Source organism: Silurus meridionalis, chromosome 4 (assembly GCF_014805685.1).
Source record: "Silurus meridionalis isolate SWU-2019-XX chromosome 4, ASM1480568v1, whole genome shotgun sequence".
Lineage (NCBI taxonomy): Eukaryota > Metazoa > Chordata > Actinopteri > Siluriformes > Siluridae > Silurus > Silurus meridionalis.
In genome coordinates, this window is record NC_060887.1 from 3,000,370 (window position 1) to 3,021,207 (window position 20,838).

The following is a 20,838-nucleotide window of genomic DNA, read 5'->3' on the forward strand; positions in this document are numbered from 1 at the left end:
CCTCTGATGGTTTGAAGATGTAGGATGGTCCTCTCCTGCATGTCTTGTTTGGCCTTCTTTATTTTTACCTCCCATATATTTTTTCAAAATCAAAGTGGCCTGCAGCTGAGCAACACGTTCCTCTAGTCGCTCTTGGTGTCTTATAAAATTATCTTTCTCGTGCTTTGCAGTCTTCCTCTCTTCTTTACAGAGATTTAGAGTATCCTGAACCTCTCGAAAGGTCTGAAGCTGTAAGTTGTTCCTCTCCCTTATGTCTAGTTGCAGAAAGGACTTCTTGCTTTTCTCCTTCCATTTATTTCTCTCAAATTCCAAATTAGCCTCAAGCTGAGCAACATGTTCCTCCACTTTCTTTTGTTCTCTTGTCCAGCTCTTTCTCTCACATTCTACAGTTTTCTCCAGTTCCTCATGGATTTTCAGGGAAGACTGGAGCTTCATGGTGGTGTGATCCAAAATAAACTCGAGCTGAGCAACACGTTCCTCCAGTTGTTTTTGTTCTCTCGCCCAGCTCTGGCTTCTCTCAGTTATATCCTGTTCCTGCTGCTTTCGCTCAGAAGCCAAAGTAGCCTCCAGCTTTTGCACCTTCTGTAGCAGAATGGCTTTCTCTTCTTTCTCTTCTGTTATCTTCTCTATCATTAGAAGAGAAAATGCATCCAAGTCTGTTACTACTTTCTCCATGTGTTCCAGCTTCTCCTTCTTTTCAGCAATCTGCTCAGAATTCCTCTCTCTTCTGGTTTGAAAAATATCTCTAAACCTTCTGAAGAGCCCCATGTTTACGTGTCTTTACTCAAACGCACAAAATTTGGAAATGAGAGAAACAGAGACGCATTCTGACTTACATACAGGTTGCCCTACAGTGACGTCACAGAGAGATGCTCCGCCCTCTTTCTGTGACGTCACCCATGCCCCCCCCTCACTCTCTCTTACACGCACACACTCACGATGCGCATGCGCACATATTACAGAGGGAAAGCGCGGATAAAATATCATGCCGTCTTCACAACGTTTTTGTTGTTCCTGAGAGAAGAGCATTATTACAGTCATAAATAAGATAAAAACGGCTGTAAACTGTGTATAAAGCGAGTGAAGGTCAGCGGGACTCCATGCTCTCTGAGGACGGACCGGGGCTAGCTTAGCATGCTAACTTCAGTAGATATCTCTGTTACATAATACATAGAGGTTTTTAAAGTCCAAACTGTTTTTTATTCACATTCTGTTGATAATTGTATTTGATTGATGAGTGTTTAAACTACACTTATTACATAGAGCTCCATAGAGAAAGCAGTTACTACGCGGTATTTGACAGTAAACGGTCTGAGTTGAGAACCGAAAGTTGACCGGAGTGACTCTATGAATGTTGCAGTAGGTGGCAGTGTGATGTGTATTAGAGCTCACTGTCACAGCAGGTCATTAGAAGTAGTGGAGCTCTAATGACGTCATTAATAGCGAGGACAAGACACACAGCAGTTTGGGATTCTTTTATTGACTTTATTGATTAATTGATTTGGAGTATGATTGTGTTTCTGATCAAAGTAAGTTCATGTGTATGGAGTAAAAACAACCTGTACATTTCTCACTTCCAGACAGTATTATGAGATGTTCATCTGCTGGAAGTTCATGTTTAATGCTGCATGTTTTATAGGATTTATGAGCTGGAATAAATGTTTTCTTATAAATGTTTTCTCTTAACCAACTGGTGCATTTTTATCTTTATGCTTCAGATTAGTTTTATAAAAACACATTTTACTACTTATTAAAAATAAAACGTCATTCTGAGTAAAACCAATTGTTTATTAAATGCATTATTCACTAAATAAACATCAATGAAAACTGGATGATTTGGTTTTATTGAATGTAAAAATATTAATTTGAGGATAATTGAACTTAATGAATGGAATAGTTTTGGATTAAATGAAGACTTTACTGAACTAAACAGCACTGAATTCTCCTTTAAATGAACTTAAGTTTACTGAACTAAATACTGTTACTTATATGAAAATAAACCCGGTTTCTTGAACCCTGTTCGGTTTCAGCCCCACTTTTGGGCCTCTCTCTCTCTCTCTCTCTCTCTCTCTCTCTCTCTCTCTCTCTCTCTCTCTCTCTCTCTCTCTCTCTCTCTCTCTCTCTCTCTCTCTCTCTCTCTCTCTCTCTCTCTCTCTCTCTCTCTCTCTCTCTCTCTCTCTCTCTCTCTCTCTCTCTCTCTCTCTCTCTCTCTCTCTCTCTCTCTCTCTCTCTCTCTCTCTCTCTCTCTCTCTCTCTCTCTCTCTCTCTCTCTCTCTCTCTCTCTCTCTCTCTCTCTCTCTCTCTCTCTCTCTCTCTCTCTCTCTCTCTCTCTCTCTCTCTCTCTCTCTCTCTCTCTCTCTCTCTCTCTCTCTCTCTCTCTCTCTCTCTCTCTCTCTCTCTCTCTCTCTCTCTCTCTCTCTCTCTCTCTCTCTCTCTCTCTCTCTCTCTCTCTCTCTCTCTCTCTCTCTCTCTCTCTCTCTCTCTCTCTCTCTCTCTCTCTCTCTCTCTCTCTCTCTCTCTCTCTCTCTCTCTCTCTCTCTCTCTCTCTCTCTCTCTCTCTCTCTCTCTCTCTCTCTCTCTCTCTCTCTCTCTCTCTCTCTCTCTCTCTCTCTCTCTCTCTCTCTCTCTCTCTCTCTCTCTCTCTCTCTCTTACACGCACACACTCACGATGCGCATGCGCACATATTACAGAGGGAAAGCGTGGATAAAATATCATGCCGTCTTCACCACGTTTTTGTTGTTCCTGAGAGAAGAGCGATATTACAGTCATAAATAAGATAAAAACAGCTGTAAACTGTGTATAAAGCGAGTGAAGGTCAGCAGGACTGCATGCTCTCTGAGGACGGACCGGGGCTAGCTTAGCATGCTAACTTCAGTAGATATCTCTGTTACATAATACATAGAGGTTTTTAAAGTCCAAACTGTTTTTTATTCACATTCTGTTGATAATTGTATTTGATTGATGAGTGTTTAAACTACACTTATTACATAGAGCTCCATAGAGAAAGCAGTTACTACGCGGTATTTGACAGTAAACGGTCTGAGTTGAGAACCGAAGTTGACCGGAGTGACTCTATGAATGTTGCAGAATCATAAATGACCAGTAGGTGGCAGTGTGATGTGTATTAGAGCTTACTGTCACAGCAGGTCATTAGAAGTAGTGGAGCTCTAATGACGTCATTAATAGCGAGGACAAGACACACAGCATTTTGGGATTCTTTTATTGACTTTATTGATTAATTGATTTGGAGTATGATTGTGTTTCTGATCAAAGTAAGTTCATGTGTATGGAGTAAAAACAACCTGTACATTTCTCACTTCCAGACAGTATTATGAGATGTTCATCTGCTGGAAGTTCATGTTTAATGCTGCATGTTTTATAGGATTTATGAGCTGGAATAAATGTTTTACTTTTAAATGTTTTCTTTTAACCAACTGGTGCATTTTTATCTTTATGCTTCAGATGAGTTTTATAAAAAACACATTTTTACTACTTATTAAAAAATAAAAAGTCATTCTGAGTAAAACCAATTGTTTATTAAATCCATTATTCACTAAATAAACATCAATGAGAACTGGATGATTTGTTTTATTGAATGTAAAAATATTAATTTGAGGATAATTGAACTTAATGAATGGAATAGTTTTGGATTAAATGAAGACTTTACTGAACTAAATACTGTTACTTATATGAAAATAAACCGGTTTCTTGAACCCTGTTCGGTTTCAGCCCCACTTTTGGGCCTCACAGCTGAAAATGACCTTCCTGACTTTCAATGGTAAAAGTTCCTGACAACAGTGTGCTACATACACAATTTACATCTCTTTTAAAAGAACACACTTTGGGCTTTACATCATCCAAAGATGCTGAAGTTCCTTAGAAAAAATGTGTCCATCATAAAACATTTATATATATATATCTGAGTTTAATACCCCTGATCTATGTGAAGACACTGCTCATAATCATCATCATAATGTACTAACGTTAATTTGATGAGACAGACTCCACTTTGGACAAATTCAGTCTCCACATTGGACAATCACAGATCGAGCAGCTGCTTAAAGAGGCCAAAAAGCAAGAGCCCTGCAACCATGATGTGATTTGAACACGCAACCTTCTGATTAGGAGTCAGACGTGCTACCATTACACCACGAGGTCCGAGTTGCTATATGAACCCACCTCATGGCACAGAGTTGGCTTTGCATTTTTCTCATCACGGTTGTAATGAAAAATTGAGTCTGATGGTCACGTTGCAGGCTCTGACATTTTCTGCTTTTGAAGTCCCTGATTGTTGGTGTAATTAGGATTCATACATGAGTAAATAATGGTTAGAGCTTCTTGTTGACAGTGGCTTTGCGGGGGGCATTAATGTCTCTGCCATAGTGTGGGGCTTTTTTTGATTAGACTATGAGTTGAGCTACTAGGTAGGTCACTTTGAGATTTCTCTTATTCACCTTTGGGTTTTTGAGATATTGGTGTGTGTGTGTGTGTGTGTGTGTGTGTGTGTGTGTGTGTGTGTGTGTGTGTGTCGGTAGAACATGGGGTTTATTGGAGAAGGCTAAGGAGAAAAAAGAAAGGCTAAGGAGAAGGTTTATGGATGTGGTGAGAGAAGACATGCAGGTGGTTGGTTTGAAAGTGGTGACCACTAATAGGAGCAGCTGAAAGAAAAAGAAGAGGAAGAAGAAGACAGACAGGCTTGCATATTGTTCTTTGTAAAAAAAAAAAACAGCTTCCTTTTTGCCCCCTACCCCACATCCCAGACTTGTACAGAATACAGTATACGGTAGTCACATGTAAGGTGTGAGCAGCATTTGCCACAAATTCCTGTAGTTCCTGCAGTGTTGCTGTTGGCCTGTTGGTAGCTCCATAATTAGTTTCTCTCCATCCTCTTATTATATATATATATATATATATATATATATATATATATATATATATATATATATATATAGTGGTGTGAAAAAGTGTTTGCCCCTTCATGATTTCTTATTTTTTTGCATGTTTGTCACACTTTAATGTTTCAGATCATCAAACTAATTTAAATATTAGTAAACGATACACAAATGACCACAACATGCAGATTTTAAATATTTTTTTTGTATATTTTTTTATTATTGAGGGAAAACAAAACCCAAAACAACATGGCCCTGTGTGAAATAGTTTTTCCTTTACCACACACAGGCCTGATTACTGCCACACCTGTTAGCAATCAAAAAATCTCTTAAATAGGACCTGCCTGACAAAGTGAAGTCGACCAAAAGATCCTCAAAAGCTAGACATCATGCTGAGATCCAAAGAAATTCAGTAACAAATGAGAAAGTAAGTAATGGAGATCTATCAGTCTGGAAAAGGTTATAAAGCCATTTCTAAAGCTTTGGGACTTCAGTGAACCACAGTGAGAGAAATTATTCACACATGACAAAAACATGGAACAGTGGAGATCCTTCCCAGGTGTGGCCGGCTGACCAAAATTACCCCAAGAGGACAGAGACCACTCATCCAAGAGATCACAAAAGACCCCACAACAACATCCAAAGAACTGCAGCCTCACTTGCCTCAGTTAAGGTCAGTGTTCATGACTCCACCATGAGAAAGAGACCTGGCAAAAATGTTTTTTAAAGATGAAAACTGCTAAGCAAAATGACCGTAAAGGCTCGTCTCACTTTTTGCCAGAAAACATCTTGATGATCCCCAAGACTTTTGAGAAAAGGAAAGCTGAGTAGTTGAGCGTGAGCCGTTTGCATGTTGTTAGTGTGATGCTCGATGTTCACAATGCAAGTTATTGCTCGTAATGCATTAAATAAAAAAAGTTTTTGCTCCTCCTGTAAAGTATTTATAAATCATGTTACTCACAATACAAGCTTCCCCTGTACGTAAATTATCATGACACCAATCAGAACTTTTGCTGTTTCCTCACGGATGCTTTTAATTGGCGGATTCTGGTCTTTGATTTGAGACTTAACGCATCAATAAAACAAATGTTTAGTGATGGAAAACGTGAAAAAGTGCCACACCTGTTAGCAATCAAGAAATCTACGATGCCCCATGGGCAATCCTGGAAATCCTCTCCAAGATTTAAGTGTTTGTTCGGCATGATAAAAATATAACTATCTGAGTAAAGGAAAGAACGTTGTGAATAAATGTGTTGCATTAAATGTTTTTAATTTTTAATAAAAATGAAGAAATGCGTGCTGCATTAATTGTGCATTAATAATATTAGTGCTGTTAAAATGAATTTGGGTTAACGTGTTATTAACACGCTCATTTTGAAGGTTTTTTCAGTATAAAAGACATATGAAGGTCAACCCAAGTTTTTTCTTGAGCCATTTATACTTTTGCATCTTCTTTGTAGAATCTGTACAAAAACACACAGTTTGATTGTCAGAACACCAGGAAAACTGTAATGCAGGGAAAATGCACAAGAATCTGTATGCGCTCTGTTATACTGCATGTATTATATGCTGTATAATAATGATGGTTTCTACAGCTGTGGCATCATATTGATGTTCTTAAGAGGATGATTGGGACTGAAGGCAGATGATTGGGTGTGAAAAGCACGACTCACCACTGTAAAGAGACGATCAATATCACTGTGCACATGTAAGGTGTGAGCAGCATTTGCCACAAATTCCTGTAGTTCCTGCAGTGTTGCTGTTGGCCTGTTGGTAGCTCCATAATTAGTTTCTCCATCCTCTTATTATATATATATATATATATATATATATATATATATATATATATATATATATATATATAGTGGTGTGAAAAAGTGTTTGCCCCTTCATGATTTCTTATTTTTTTGCATGTTTGTCACACTTTAATGTTTCAGATCATCAAACTAATTTAAATATTAGTAAACGATACACAAATGACCACAACATGCAGATTTTAAATATTTTTTTTGTATATTTTTTTATTATTGAGGGAAAACAAAACCCAAAACAACATGGCCCTGTGTGAAATAGTTTTTCTCTCACCACACACAGGCCTGATTACTGCCACACCTGTTAGCAATCAAAAAATCTCTTAAATAGGACCTGCCTGACAAAGTGAAGTCGACCAAAAGATCCTCAAAAGCTAGACATCATGCTGAGATCCAAAGAAATTCAGTAACAAATGAGAAAGTAAGTAATGGAGATCTATCAGTCTGGAAAAGGTTATAAAGCCATTTCTAAAGCTTTGGGACTTCAGTGAACCACAGTGAGAGAAATTATTCACACATGACAAAAACATGGAACAGTGGAGATCCTTCCCAGGTGTGGCCGGCTGACCAAAATTACCCCAAGAGGACAGAGACCACTCAACCAAGAGATCACAAAAGACCCCACAACAACATCCAAAGAACTGCAGCCTCACTTGCCTCAGTTAAGGTCAGTGTTCATGACTCCACCATGAGAAAGAGACCTGGCAAAAATGTTTTTTAAAGATGAAAACTGCTAAGCAAAATGACCGTAAAGGCTCGTCTCACTTTTGCCAGAAAACATCTTGATGATCCCCAAGACTTTTGAGAAAAGGAAAGCTGAGTAGTTGAGCGTGAGCCGTTGCATGTTGTTAGTGTGATGCTCGATGTTCACAATGCAAGTTATTGCTCGTAATGCATTAAATAAAAAAAGTTTTTGCTCCTCCTGTAAAGTATTTATAAATCATGTTACTCACAATACAAGCTTCCCCTGTACGTAAATTATCATGACACCAATCGGAACTTTTGCTGTTTCCTCACGGATGCTTTTAATTGGCGGATTCTGGTCTTTGATTTGAGACTTAACGCATCAATAAAACAAATGTTTAGTGATGGAAAACGTGAAAAGTGCCACACCTGTTAGCAATCAAGAAATCTACGATGCCCCATGGGCAATCCTGGAAATCCTCTCCAAGATTTAAGTGTTTGTTCGGCATGATAAAAATATAACTATCTGAGTAAAGGAAAGAACGTTGTGAATAAATGTGTTGCATTAAATGTTTTAATTTTTAATAAAATGAAGAAATGCGTGCTGCATTAATTGTGCATTAATAATATTAGTGCTGTTAAAATGAATTTGGGTTAACGTGTTATTAACACGCTCATTTTGAAGGTTTTTCAGTATAAAAGACATATGAAGGTCAACCCAAGTTTTTCTTAAACCATTTATACTTTTGCATCTTCTTTGTAGAATCTGTACAAAACACACAGTTTGATTATGTCAGAACACCAGGAAAACTGTAATGCAGGAAAATCACAAGAATCTGTATGCGCTCTGTTATACTGCATGTATTATATGCTGTATAATAATGATGGTTTCTACAGCTGTGGCATCATATTGATGTTCTTAAGAGGATGATTGGGACTGAAGGCAGATGATTGGGTGTGAAAAGCACAACTCACCACTGTAAAGAGACGATCAATATCACTGTGCAGATCTATTATGTATTTTATTTATGTTACTACAATACAAGCTTCCCTGTACGTAAATTATCATGACACCAATCAGAACTTTTGCTGTTTCCTCACGGATGCTTTTAATTGGCGGATTCTGGTCTTTGATTTGAGACTTAACGCATCAATAAAACAAATGTTTAGTGATGGAAAACGTGAAAAGTGCCACACCTGTTAGCAATCAAGAAATCTACGATGCCCCATGGGCAATCCTGGAAATCCTCTCCAAGATTTAAGTGTTTGTTCGGCATGATAAAAATATAACTATCTGAGTAAAGGAAAGAACGTTGTGAATAAATGTGTTGCATTAAATGTTTTAATTTTTAATAAAATGAAGAAATGCGTGCTGCATTAATTGTGCATTAATAATATTAGTGCTGTTAAAATGAATTTGGGTTAACGTGTTATTAACACGCTCATTTTGAAGGTTTTTTCAGTATAAAAGACATATGAAGGTCAACCCAAGTTTTTTCTTGAGCCATTTATACTTTTGCATCTTCTTTGTAGAATCTGTACAAAAACACACAGTTTGATTATGTCAGAACACCAGGAAAACTGTAATGCAGGGAAAATCACAAGAATCTGTATGTGCTCTGTTATACTGCATGTATTATATGCTGTATAATAATGATGGTTTCTACAGCTGTGGCATCATATTGATGTTCTTAAGAGGATGATTGGGACTGAAGGCAGATGATTGGGTGTGAAAAGCACGACTCACCACTGTAAAGAGACGATCAATAACACTGTGCAGATCTATTATGTGTTTTATTTATTTATGTACAAAAATATATAAAAAAAATTATAATATCTATTAAACATTATTTGCTGTAATAATCTTTTTTGTATTTATGTGAGAACAGAGAAAGCTGATCTGCTTCAGGCACTTGGAGACGGCTGGAGGAACGGGCTTTGAGAGGTCTTTCTTCCACGATTCCAAAGTGTTCAGAGCGACTTTGGGGCTGCTGGGTGCCAGATCATGAGTGGCATAAACCACTGTGAGCTGCAGCTCCCACGGCAAATCTGCACACAAAATCCATCATAAAATTAGGACTTGCTGAAGCACTTTCCTGTTGATAGAGAACTAAAAATCAGAGAATAAAGATAAAGATTGATAAAGGACGTGTTTATTTGATCCTTTAATGATATTAAAAACACAGATTTTTTTGCTTGCATGTTTATTGCACTAATCTGATCATTTTGTCATAAACAGCGACATTAACACTGGAGTTAAGTGCAGTTTCTTTGCTGCTGGTTATCAGCGTTTACTCACACTAATAAAAAAAGACTACAATAGCGATGTCCTGTAACACTTTCAGCTTGAATTTTTTAAGAAAAAAATAAAATATTATTAATTAAATTCAACATGAATTTATAATGAATGTGCTCCATAGATCACATGGACATTGGACATTAAAAGTAGATTAAGTGTGCAGTAAAACACATGAAAATTCCAGTTGAAAACTGATGTTTAATGACTGTTCTGATGACTGTTGTGATGAGAATCAGCTACTTACCGTATCCCAGTGCAGAGATTTGCTGAGCAAATAATAAATCTTTCCGTATGCCTTCATTCTGCACACGATGTGAACGGCTCTGCATAAAGGGCTGTTACAGGAGAAAACACTTGGCCATGCTGTCACCATGACCATTATCAGTTTTGGGGCTTCAGAAGAGTCTGTGAAGGAAACAAAACGATACCACAGATTTAAAATACACTTTATAGGAAGAAACACAAAACCAAAAACAGAACACAATTGGCTTCTTTATATCACTGTCCGGATCATTTTTAGTAAATATATAATGAAATGTCAATATAATCTCACCTTCTTTAAGAAGTCTGTAGGCGAGGGCATGTGCTTTATGAGAGTCTCATCACTGTTGACACAATCCCACATAAACCCTACAGAGAGACTGCAGGAGTTCATGTCCCATAGACTGTTTCTCCGCCTTAATCTTCTCAAGTAGTGCATCAATCCAGTTTGGAGATAAAACCTCATCACAGGAATCCTGCAGTGTTTTTAATGCACTAGTGATGAGGGATTGTTTTGTGTGTTTGTGAGCTGCAGCATCGAGCAGGCTTTTTAGCAGCACTGGGTGGGGGCATGTCTGATGCAGCTCTCTTTGCTCTCAGGATGGTCTGGGTTTGATTTCCTGGGAGAGAGATTTGACAACTGACACACAAGCACACAGTTTTTCCAGACTCAAACTCCTGACTGTTATCACACATGTACCTACCTGACACATGTAGGTTCATTAGAATGTTTACATTGGTGATTTATGCTGAGATCAAATTGATTTGACAGAATTGTATCATGCAGTAATAATGTGCTTTTACTCTCTTACACACTGAAGGCAGAAGCTGGTTTTTAATACATAAAGCATTTAAAGCATTTTGTGGAAAAGAAAAGATTTAGATAGAACACTAGATTTTCCTGTGCAGTTTATCACTTGTTGATTTTGTTTACAGAGATTTACATGGATCAAATGTGATCAAATTACATGACAGACAATTCTACAGTATAGATAATACATTGGGAATGTGATATTACAGGAAAATAATCAGCATAAATAAAGTAAAACAGTAATAGAAACTTACTTGTCTTTTTATATAAAGTGTGTTTTATTAAATATTTCAAAAATTATCCACAAGCAGTCTTGATTGTCCGGTCGCCAGAAAAGAGGTTGTTTGTGTACTGGTTTTCATGGAAACGGGCATGGCTTTGTGGCGTGTACAGTGGTACCTTGACCTAAGAGTTTTATCGTTCCGTGGATGAGCTCCTATCTCAAATTGCTCGCACATCAAATCAATTTTTCCCATTGAAAACACTTAAAATGGCATTAAACCTTTTCCAACCCTCAAAATGACCCCCGTTTTATGTTTCATTTTATTAAATTAGGAAAATACATTTCTAAATAACAAATCTTGTATAAAACATAATAGAAACTTACTTGTCTTTTTATATAAAGTGTGTTTTATTAAATATTTCAAAAATTATCCACAAGCAGTCTTGATTGTCCGTCGCCAGAAAAGAGGTTGTTTGTGTACTGGTTTTCATGGAAACGGGCATGGCTTTGTGGCGTGTACAGTGGTACCTTGACCTAAGAGTTTTATCGTTCCGTGGATGAGCTCCTATCTCAAATTGCTCGCACATCAAATCAATTTTTCCCATTGAAAACACTTAAAATGGCATTAAACCTTTTCCAACCCTCAAAATGACCCCCGTTTTATGTTTCATTTTATTAAATTAGGAAAATACATTTCTAAATAACAAATCTTGTATAAAACATAATAGAAACTTACTTGTCTTTTTATATAAAGTGTGTTTTATTAAATATTTCAAAAATTATCCACAAGCAGTCTTGATTGTCCGTCGCCAGAAAAGAGATTGTTTGTGTACTGGTTTTCATGGAAACGGGCATGGCTTTGTGGCGTGTACAGTGGTACCTTGACCTAAGAGTTTTATCGTTCCGTGGATGAGCTCCTATCTCAAATTGCTCGCACATCAAATCAATTTTTCCCATTGAAAACACTTAAAATGGCATTAAACCTTTTCCAACCCTCAAAATGACCCCCGTTTTATGTTTCATTTTATTAAATTAGGAAAATACATTTCTAAATAACAAATCTTGTATAAAACATAATAGAAAGAGTATGTAAAGATATAATAAGGTTTTATTCAGTGTATTTTCCTTGGAGATGAGACGACCTTAGCTAAAGAAAATGCCGTGGAGTGGTGCGGGGGTGATAAGCGGCGGAGGATGGAAAACTCAATTTTTGCTACTCTCTATCACTCTTGTACACCACGATCCCTAAACTTTAATTTTTACTTTTTCTTCTTTGCTTATCTTAATTTTAGTCACAATCTTCGCTTTCTCACTTTGTTTCGCCATCTAGCAGCGGCGTTTCGAGCTCGTACCTCAATTTTTTGCTCGCGTAACAAAGCAAGAAATCGACCGAGTGACCGTCAGACCTCGGAAAACTCGTACATTAATGCACTCGTAGGTCAAAGTACCACTGTTGTTCTGTTTTGGTTTCTATTGATTAGTGTGTAATGGAAAATTGCTGCACCAATCACGGATGCGGACGCAACCAGAGAGGCGGAGCTTCTAGTATCAACACGCCTTTGCTGTAAAAGTGATGGGAAGATCGGATCATTTTAGTGACTCGGTTCTTTGAATCTCATTTATGAAAATGAACGAACGCGCGTCCAGTAGAAAATATCACTCTTAGAGACGAATCGTTCTTCTGAGTCACATTAAAGACTCGTTCAGAATCAAGGAATCGTTCATAACCGACTCATCACTACTCTGCATCATCAGTAATGAGCTCCGGGAGAAACTCCGTGTTCCAGGTGGAGGATGAAGACCCTCTGCCGGGATGGAGCGACTGTAAGACCCCTGTAACGGTGACTTTCTAGTCTTTATGGGTTTAATTCTCTTTTCAACACCGAGACTCACACTTTAAGAACCACTGAGCTAGGCTAACTAGCCGGCTAACTAATCTTAGCTTCAATAGGTTTCATCCTCAGGTTAAATATTCTACATTTAGTGAGCTATAAATACATTTCTAAATAACAAATCTTGTATAAAACATAATAGAAACTTACTTGTCTTTTTATATAAAGTGTGTTTTATTAAATATTTCAAAAATTATCCACAAGCAGTCTTGATTGTCCGTCGCCAGAAAAGAGGTTGTTTGTGTACTGGTTTTCATGGAAACGGGCATGGCTTTGTGGCGTGTACAGTGGTACCTTGACCTAAGAGTTTTATCGTTCCGTGGATGAGCTCCTATCTCAAATTGCTCGCACATCAAATCAATTTTTCCCATTGAAAACACTTAAAATGGCATTAAACCTTTTCCAACCCTCAAAATGACCCCCGTTTTATGTTTCATTTTATTAAATTAGGAAAATACATTTCTAAATAACAAATCTTGTATAAAACATAATAGAAACTTACTTGTCTTTTTATATAAAGTGTGTTTTATTAAATATTTCAAAAATTATCCACAAGCAGTCTTGATTGTCCGTCGCCAGAAAAGAGATTGTTTGTGTACTGGTTTTCATGGAAACGGGCATGGCTTTGTGGCGTGTACAGTGGTACCTTGACCTAAGAGTTTTATCGTTCCGTGGATGAGCTCCTATCTCAAATTGCTCGCACATCAAATCAATTTTTCCCATTGAAAACACTTAAAATGGCATTAATCCTTTTCCAACCCTCAAAATGACCCCCCGTTTTTATGTTTCATTTTATTAAATTAAGAAAATACATTTCTAAATAACAAATCTTGTATAAAACATAATAGAAAGAGTATGTAAAGATATAATAAGGTTTTATTCAGTGTATTTTCCTTGGAGATGAGACGACCTTAGCTAAAGAAAATGCCGTGGAGTGGTGCGGGGGTGATAAGCGGCGGAGGATGGAAAACTCAATTTTTTGCTACTCTCTCTATCACTCTTGTACACTACGTATCCCTAAACTTTAAATTTTTTACTTTTTCTTCTTTGCTTATCTTAATTTTAGTCACAATCTTCGCTTTCTCACTTTGTTTCGCCATCTAGCAGCGGCGTTTCGAGCTCGTACCTCAATTTTTTGCTCGCGTAACAAAGCAAGAAATCGACCGAGTGACCGTCAGACCTCGGAAAACTCGTACATTAATGCACTCGTAGGTCAAAGTACCACTGTTGTTCTGTTTTGGTTTCTATTGATTAGTGTGTAATGGAAAATTGCTGCACCAATCACGGATGCGGACGCAACCAGAGAGGCGGAGCTTCTAGTATCAACACGCCTTTGCTGTAAAAGTGATGGGAAGATCGGATCATTTTAGTGACTCGGTTCTTTGAATCTCATTTATGAAAATGAACGAACGCAGCGTCCAGTAGAAAATAAAGAATCACTCTTAGAGACGAATCGTTCTTCTGAGTCACATTAAAGACTCGTTCAGAATCAAGGAATCGTTCATAACCGACTCATCACTACTCTGCATCATCAGTAATGAGCTCCGGGAGAAACTCCGTGTTCCAGGTGGAGGATGAAGACCCTCTGCCGGGATGGAGCGACTGTAAGACCCCTGTAACGGTGACTTTCTAGTCTTTATGGGTTTAATTCTCTTTTCAACACCGAGACTCACACTTTAAGAACCACTGAGCTAGGCTAACTAGCCGGCTAACTAATCTTAGCTTCAATAGGTTTCATCCTCAGGTTAAATATTCTACATTTAGTGAGCTATAAATAAATTATAAATATCGTAATAAAGAATAATTGAATGTATTCGTCTTTTGGTCAATTTGTGTCAAATATTCCAAGAAACTAGTTAACACAAAAACAGCGCTAGCGAACCCGGCTAGCATGAGGCTAATGATGATGTTCTCCTACACTATTAGCCGAAAGCTCCATTTCTGCTCACTGCAACATTTCTTTTTTTCATTTTTTCCTGCAAGTCCATGAATTTGATGTTAATGATCAGGATTAGACAATAAATGAGGAACAGATCACTTTTCTTCTCTTCACTCGGTACTGATGCTCCTGATCACCTTTCCACCTGTTTGAGGCTTTTATGGGGGATTTGTTTATCAATAATAATTGTAATTACAATAATTATAAATATTGCAACTAGCTATTTTAGTAATTAATTAATCTAATGATTTTTTTAGATTAATTGGATAAAAAACAAACTTATAATTAGATGTTTTGTTTATTATAACTGTATATCATTAATCATACAAAATCATTTAAGTATGAAAGATGAAGCAATTTGTGTAAATCAACATTTGTATTATATTTTACAGATGGCAAGTTGGCAAACATACTTAAAAAAAATCTATATAAAATATTATAGCATTTTTTTTAATCATTTTTGTTTAAAAAACTACAGTAATTTTGTTTAGTTGTGAAAATATAAACATCTAGAATATATAATAAATAAATGTTGTATAATAATGAAATGATATGTATACATTAAATATATAAAAATTGAAAACAAGCATTTGAACGTAGTAAAGCCGCAGTAAATCACTTTTTAGAACAGATAAGTTACTGTTGTAGACAAATGCTATAAAAAGAGAATGAAACGGAGAAACGCAGCAAGTTAACAGACTTAATGTATAAAAAAAAAGGAAAAATATGCATCAGTGTACAAATGCTGTTATTTACTGCTTTTAGATTTAGTGTTTGTTCGCACGTTTAATTAAATCATCATGATGATGTGATCGAGTCGATTAGCAACCTGATGCTCATGAGTCACGACAGAACAGATCCAGTGCAAGTCCCGGTTACAAACAAACAGTTTACACAATAACACTTCATTAAACTACACCATTTTCACATGATGAGGATCACAGCATTCACTCACAACCAATTTCATTATTGATTAGATTAGTTGTTGCAGCTCTAATAATAAATAATAAACTCAGTGTTTCAAAGAGAATAAAATCCCATACAGTTTGGAAAGTCACTGTTCCAGCATTCACCACAACATTTCATTATTGATTAGATTAGTTGTTGCAGCTCTAATAATAAATAATAAACTCAGTGTTTCAAAGAGAATAAAGAGAGGTGGCAAATTTGGCAAAAGAATCTTGACGGCAAACTTTTTAACAGCTATAAAGTGAAATCTATTAATATAAAGTGTGGGTTTGGTCATATGAGGATTTCAGTCAGCATCGGGGGGGAATTTTGCTGGTGTCGGCATAAAGACTAACAGCAGTGTGTAAGAGCAGTGTCTCTGTTGTGTTACAGCTCCATCCAACACTTTAATCTCATACAGAGCGTGAGACTGAGAAGAACCACCACACCTAGAGTCCAAACACTTGTCCCTTGAAGTTGGACACCGACCACGAGGGGCAGCGTAACTATTTAGCATGCCGGAGTCTCGATCGTTATCGGATTTAACTAGACAAATTGCTCCACCAACTAAGAACGGCCATGCACCACCACCCAGCTCAAGTTCCAGCTGTGGAGGAGAAACCAGCTGCAGCTCAAGATCCAGCTGTGGAGGAGAAACCAGCTGCAGCTCAAGATCCAGCTGTGGAGAAGAAACCAGCTGCAGCTCAAGTTCCAGCTGTGGAGGAGAAACCAGCACAAGTTTAGAATTCAGTAAAAGCTCCTTCAGCATCTGTGAGTAAAGACCAGATCTACAAGCACACAACATTAACAACACACACACACACACACACACACACACACACACGCTCAGTTTAATACCATGTGGTTCTATTGATTGTATGTATCTATCTATGTATTGATTGTATACAGTAGGAGTATTCAGACCCCTCAAATTTTTCACTCTGTTATATTGCAGCCATTTGCTAAAATCATTTAAGTTCATTTCTTTTCCTCAATAATGTACACACAGCACCCCATATTTACAGAAAAACACAGATTTTGAAGAAATGAACTGAAATGATTTTAGCAAATGGCTGCAATATAACAGAGTGAAAAATCGGAGGGGGTCTGAATACTTTCCGTACCCACTGTATGTTTGTGTAGAACGTGTCTGTAATGTTTGTGTGGAACGTGTCTGTAACGTTTGTGTGGAACGTACACACATTTCCACCCCCGTTTTGTGTGGATCAGATTTAGTGGTGTCACCGTGATAAACACAAACTTTTGTCATCTCAGTGCGCCAGTGCAAAAGCTTTTCTTGCCCAATGTGGGGAAGGAATTAAATACCCTAAGATGAAGTGTTAGCCACAAGAACGAAGAGGTTCAGAAAGATCTTTTTAAACTTCTTGGACGTTGCTGCCACCAAGTCTTACATCATACACAAGGAACTACACGACAACAGGAACAATACGGTGTCTGTAGAACAACATGTTGCTCTGCGTGACGTATTGCAGTGAATTTGTTTCTTTTTTTGTCACTCGGTTAAAATCAGACACATTATTCAGGACATTCAGAGCATTAACTCAGAATATTTAGGAAGTGCGGTATTCAGCTGAGGCAAGAACTCTTACATGATGACTTTTTAATGAGATTTAATGTAATGGCCGAGAGTTTAAGGTGTTGGATGTGAAATCCAAAGGGGTTTATTTGTTTCAGCGCAGTGTGAAAGGTGCAAAACTGTTTTACATCTCATGATATTTAGACTGAGGGTCTCACCGCCCTGTTTGACAAACGAGAGGATTTTAACATGTGCTGTCACGTGACCACACGCACACGGCCAAGACTCAGCGATTACCTGCTTTACCCTGTTACATGAAAGCACCAGCACACGGGCCGCAGTCAAAACATAATGTCTCTTATTATGTACTAAATTACTGACATCAACAACAACAGATTCAAGTATCTGTAAAAAAAGTTTCTCATACGTGCATTACATTTACATTAATGTGTTTTTTCCTGAGCTCATCAGTGCAGTATGTTGCATCACTTTCATGCTGTCGTCTATTATGATGTACAATTTTAAAAACAAGATCTTTAAAGAAACTGTTGTACATTCATTACGTTACTGTGTTTGTTTGTTTGTGTTTGTTTCACACAAGGCTTTAAAGGACGATGAGTGGACGTCTCGTCTGCGGCGGTAGAGGACGATGTGTGGACGTCTCGTCTGCGGCGGTAGAGGACGATTTGTGGACGTCTCGTCTGCGGCGGTAGAGGACGATGAGTGGACGTCTCGTCTGCGGCGGTAGAGGACGGCGAGTGGACGCCTCGTCTGCGGCGGTAGAGGACGATGAGTGGACGCCTGCCTGCGGCGGTAGAGGACGGCGAGTGGACGCCTGCCTGCGGCGGTAGAGGACGGCGAGTGGACGCCTGCCTGCGGCGGTAGAGGACGATGAGTGGACGTCTCGTCTGCGGCGGTAGAGGACGATGAGTGGACGTCTCGTCTGCGGCGGTTTGGCTCTGAAGCTGGAAACACACCTGCTCCTAGTCAGAAGAAATGGTTGGATCTGTTTTATAAGGTTTGTGCAGACAAAAATGTGTATGAGAACATGATTAAACACAGGTCCCATAACCTAAAGGTCTTTATTTGTACAGAGGGAGAAATGTCCAGTGCAGGTCCACGACCAGTCGAAACTTTCCGGTGGACCACAGAAACGTCTTTGTGGATTCCACCCTCCTAAAGTGTTCATTTCAGACTTTCAGGTGATCATCTCTTTCATGTCACGTCACTGTGGACCTGCACAACTATATTTGTGACCACACTCATGTGCTTTAAATGTCCTCTGCTGTGGGATGCAGAAATACTTGTTGCAATATTTATTTTAATATCCTCTCTTAGCGCCCGCCAGAGTTTCCTCACACCTCCACTCGCACCGCTGCTACAGTTTACATCCCTAATCATATAGAACAATATCTGCTTTATCTATTCCCATTTCTCATCCAGTGATCAAATAGTGGAAGCACTGAGATCAGTGTAAAAGACTTTGGTTTTTGCTCAAGTGTGTTAAAGTGTGTTATATTTATAGATCTTCATTTCACTTCACTTCTGCCCTCAGACTCTCACTAGTGTACAGAGATGATTGTGGATTAAACATATTAATGTGTGAATGTTAGATTTTAATGTTTCTTCTTATTTAAATCTGTAAAAATATCAAGACTAAAAGGTAAATAAAACCTGTGTTCCACACTCTTTATTGTTCTTTTACCAGGTCATAAGTGTTCCACCTGCTGCAAGTGTTCCACCTGCTTTACTCCACTCCTACTGCTGTAGCGCCCCCTACCTCCACCCCCACCATTATACAGCCTGCACTTTTATGTCATTTAAGAAGACCTTATATCTGTCATTATCATCATTATTATGTTTAAGTTCATAATATACAATATGTGTCTTTACAGCCTGGATTTCAAAGTCCATCTCCTTCAGCCAGTCCTTCATCTGCATCCAGTCCTGCTGTTTCTTCCAGTTCTGCTCCTTTAATTATTTCTTGCTGGTGTTCTGAGCGACTCATTTTACTGTTTATTTGTGTGGATTTACTACTATTATAATCTATAGTTATTTATGATCAGGTTGTTGTTTTAATCCCAATTAGGATTTTTATCATTGTATTTGATTATATCTATTGTTAAATAATCTTTATTAATATATACATCGTTTTGTAATATTTGTATTTTTGTGTGTTTGCATCTATTATAATTTATCATTTGACATTTTTGTAGCATTTTCAGTAATTAAAATAAAATGTTTTATTGTTCATAAAACAGTGACTCATTAATTATTCTGTGAACCTGCTGAACCCATTATCATCTTAATAATAATAATAATAATAATAATAATAATTATTATTATTATGTAGAATATAAATTAACAAATACAAAACATGTCCCACATACTAAACTTTTGTTAAAAATGTTAAAGGTTAAATAAGTACATTAAGAAAATAAATATAAATCCATTTTATGCCCCTTTATTGTAAAAATTAGTCAAATCATACAGATATTAATTAACATGAGTGACAAGTGATGTATTTTCATTCACATCATCAGTAGTTTTGTGCACTATTGGGGGATTTATAAACATCGATCTGCCAAAAAACATAATAAATGTCCATCTATCCATTTCCTTTCTCTTTTTCTCTTTCCTTCTTCCCTTCTTTTCCCTCTTCCCACCCCTTAACAGACTATTGATCTCCAGCTTCACACAGCTCACATCCTCAACTCTGTCTCACACTGCCCTCTAGCGGCACTATCAGGACGTGCTTTATGCTCCATTCTGTACTAATGTGACTTCTGTTTGTGTTTTAATGCAGTGATTCTCAATCTTTTTCTGCCATTTACCACTTCAGAGGGTGGGTTTTTATACGCACCTGTCCTCCGTCACCTCAAAAAAGGATAATTAAAATCTTCATATTGAAAAATGTCTAGTTTATTGAACTATCCAATTCTAAATGAACATTAACTAGCAAAATAAAGGTGTAGTTGTGATATCACTTGGACTTTCTGTCACTTTGCAGTCTGTGCAAAATAGAGCAAATTCATTTCATAAATCTTTTTAAAACGGGGTTGTAGACTTGATACTGTCACTCTCAAGTCATGTTCAATATTGAGCTGAGATCTGTATTTAGTTTTCAGTGTAGCAACATCTGAAAAGTCTCAGAGATGAGATGTGGCAAAAGGAACAGGATGAAACAGTTATATTTTCTTTAAGGCTGAATTTTTGGTTTAATCTCCTACCAGAGTGATGTGTACAGAATCATCATAAAAATTCTAGTATCTCCATGACAACCGCCAAACAAGCAAACAGCAGCAAGAAGCAGCAGCGATTAGCAGCAACTAAGAACATTTACAACTTCTATTAAACATTTCTTCATACAGGTACCTGGTAAGTCTTCTAAATAATTATGGTAGAATATTGTACATTATTTATGTCATGCGGGAAACGGAGGCGGAAGCCAAAGTAACAGCAAATAAAGTTTTATTTAAACAAAAGGGCGAAGACAAAACACAAATACTTGCTGTGAAAGGATTATCCGGTGGCCCACAA

The 20,838-nt window shown here is 37.5% G+C and overlaps 1 long non-coding RNA gene across 1 annotated transcript; it reads right to left on the bottom strand.

Annotated features, from left to right (window-relative positions):
- Positions 1–9,421: 9,421 nt before the first annotated feature.
- LOC124384792 lies at positions 9,422–10,551 on the bottom strand. Its single transcript, XR_006925609.1, has 3 exons — positions 10,241–10,551; positions 9,932–10,092; positions 9,422–9,437 (listed from the first exon to the last, which is right to left on the bottom strand). It is a non-coding gene; the product is annotated as an uncharacterized LOC124384792 (long non-coding RNA).
- Between the last annotated feature and the right edge of the window lie 10,287 nt (positions 10,552–20,838).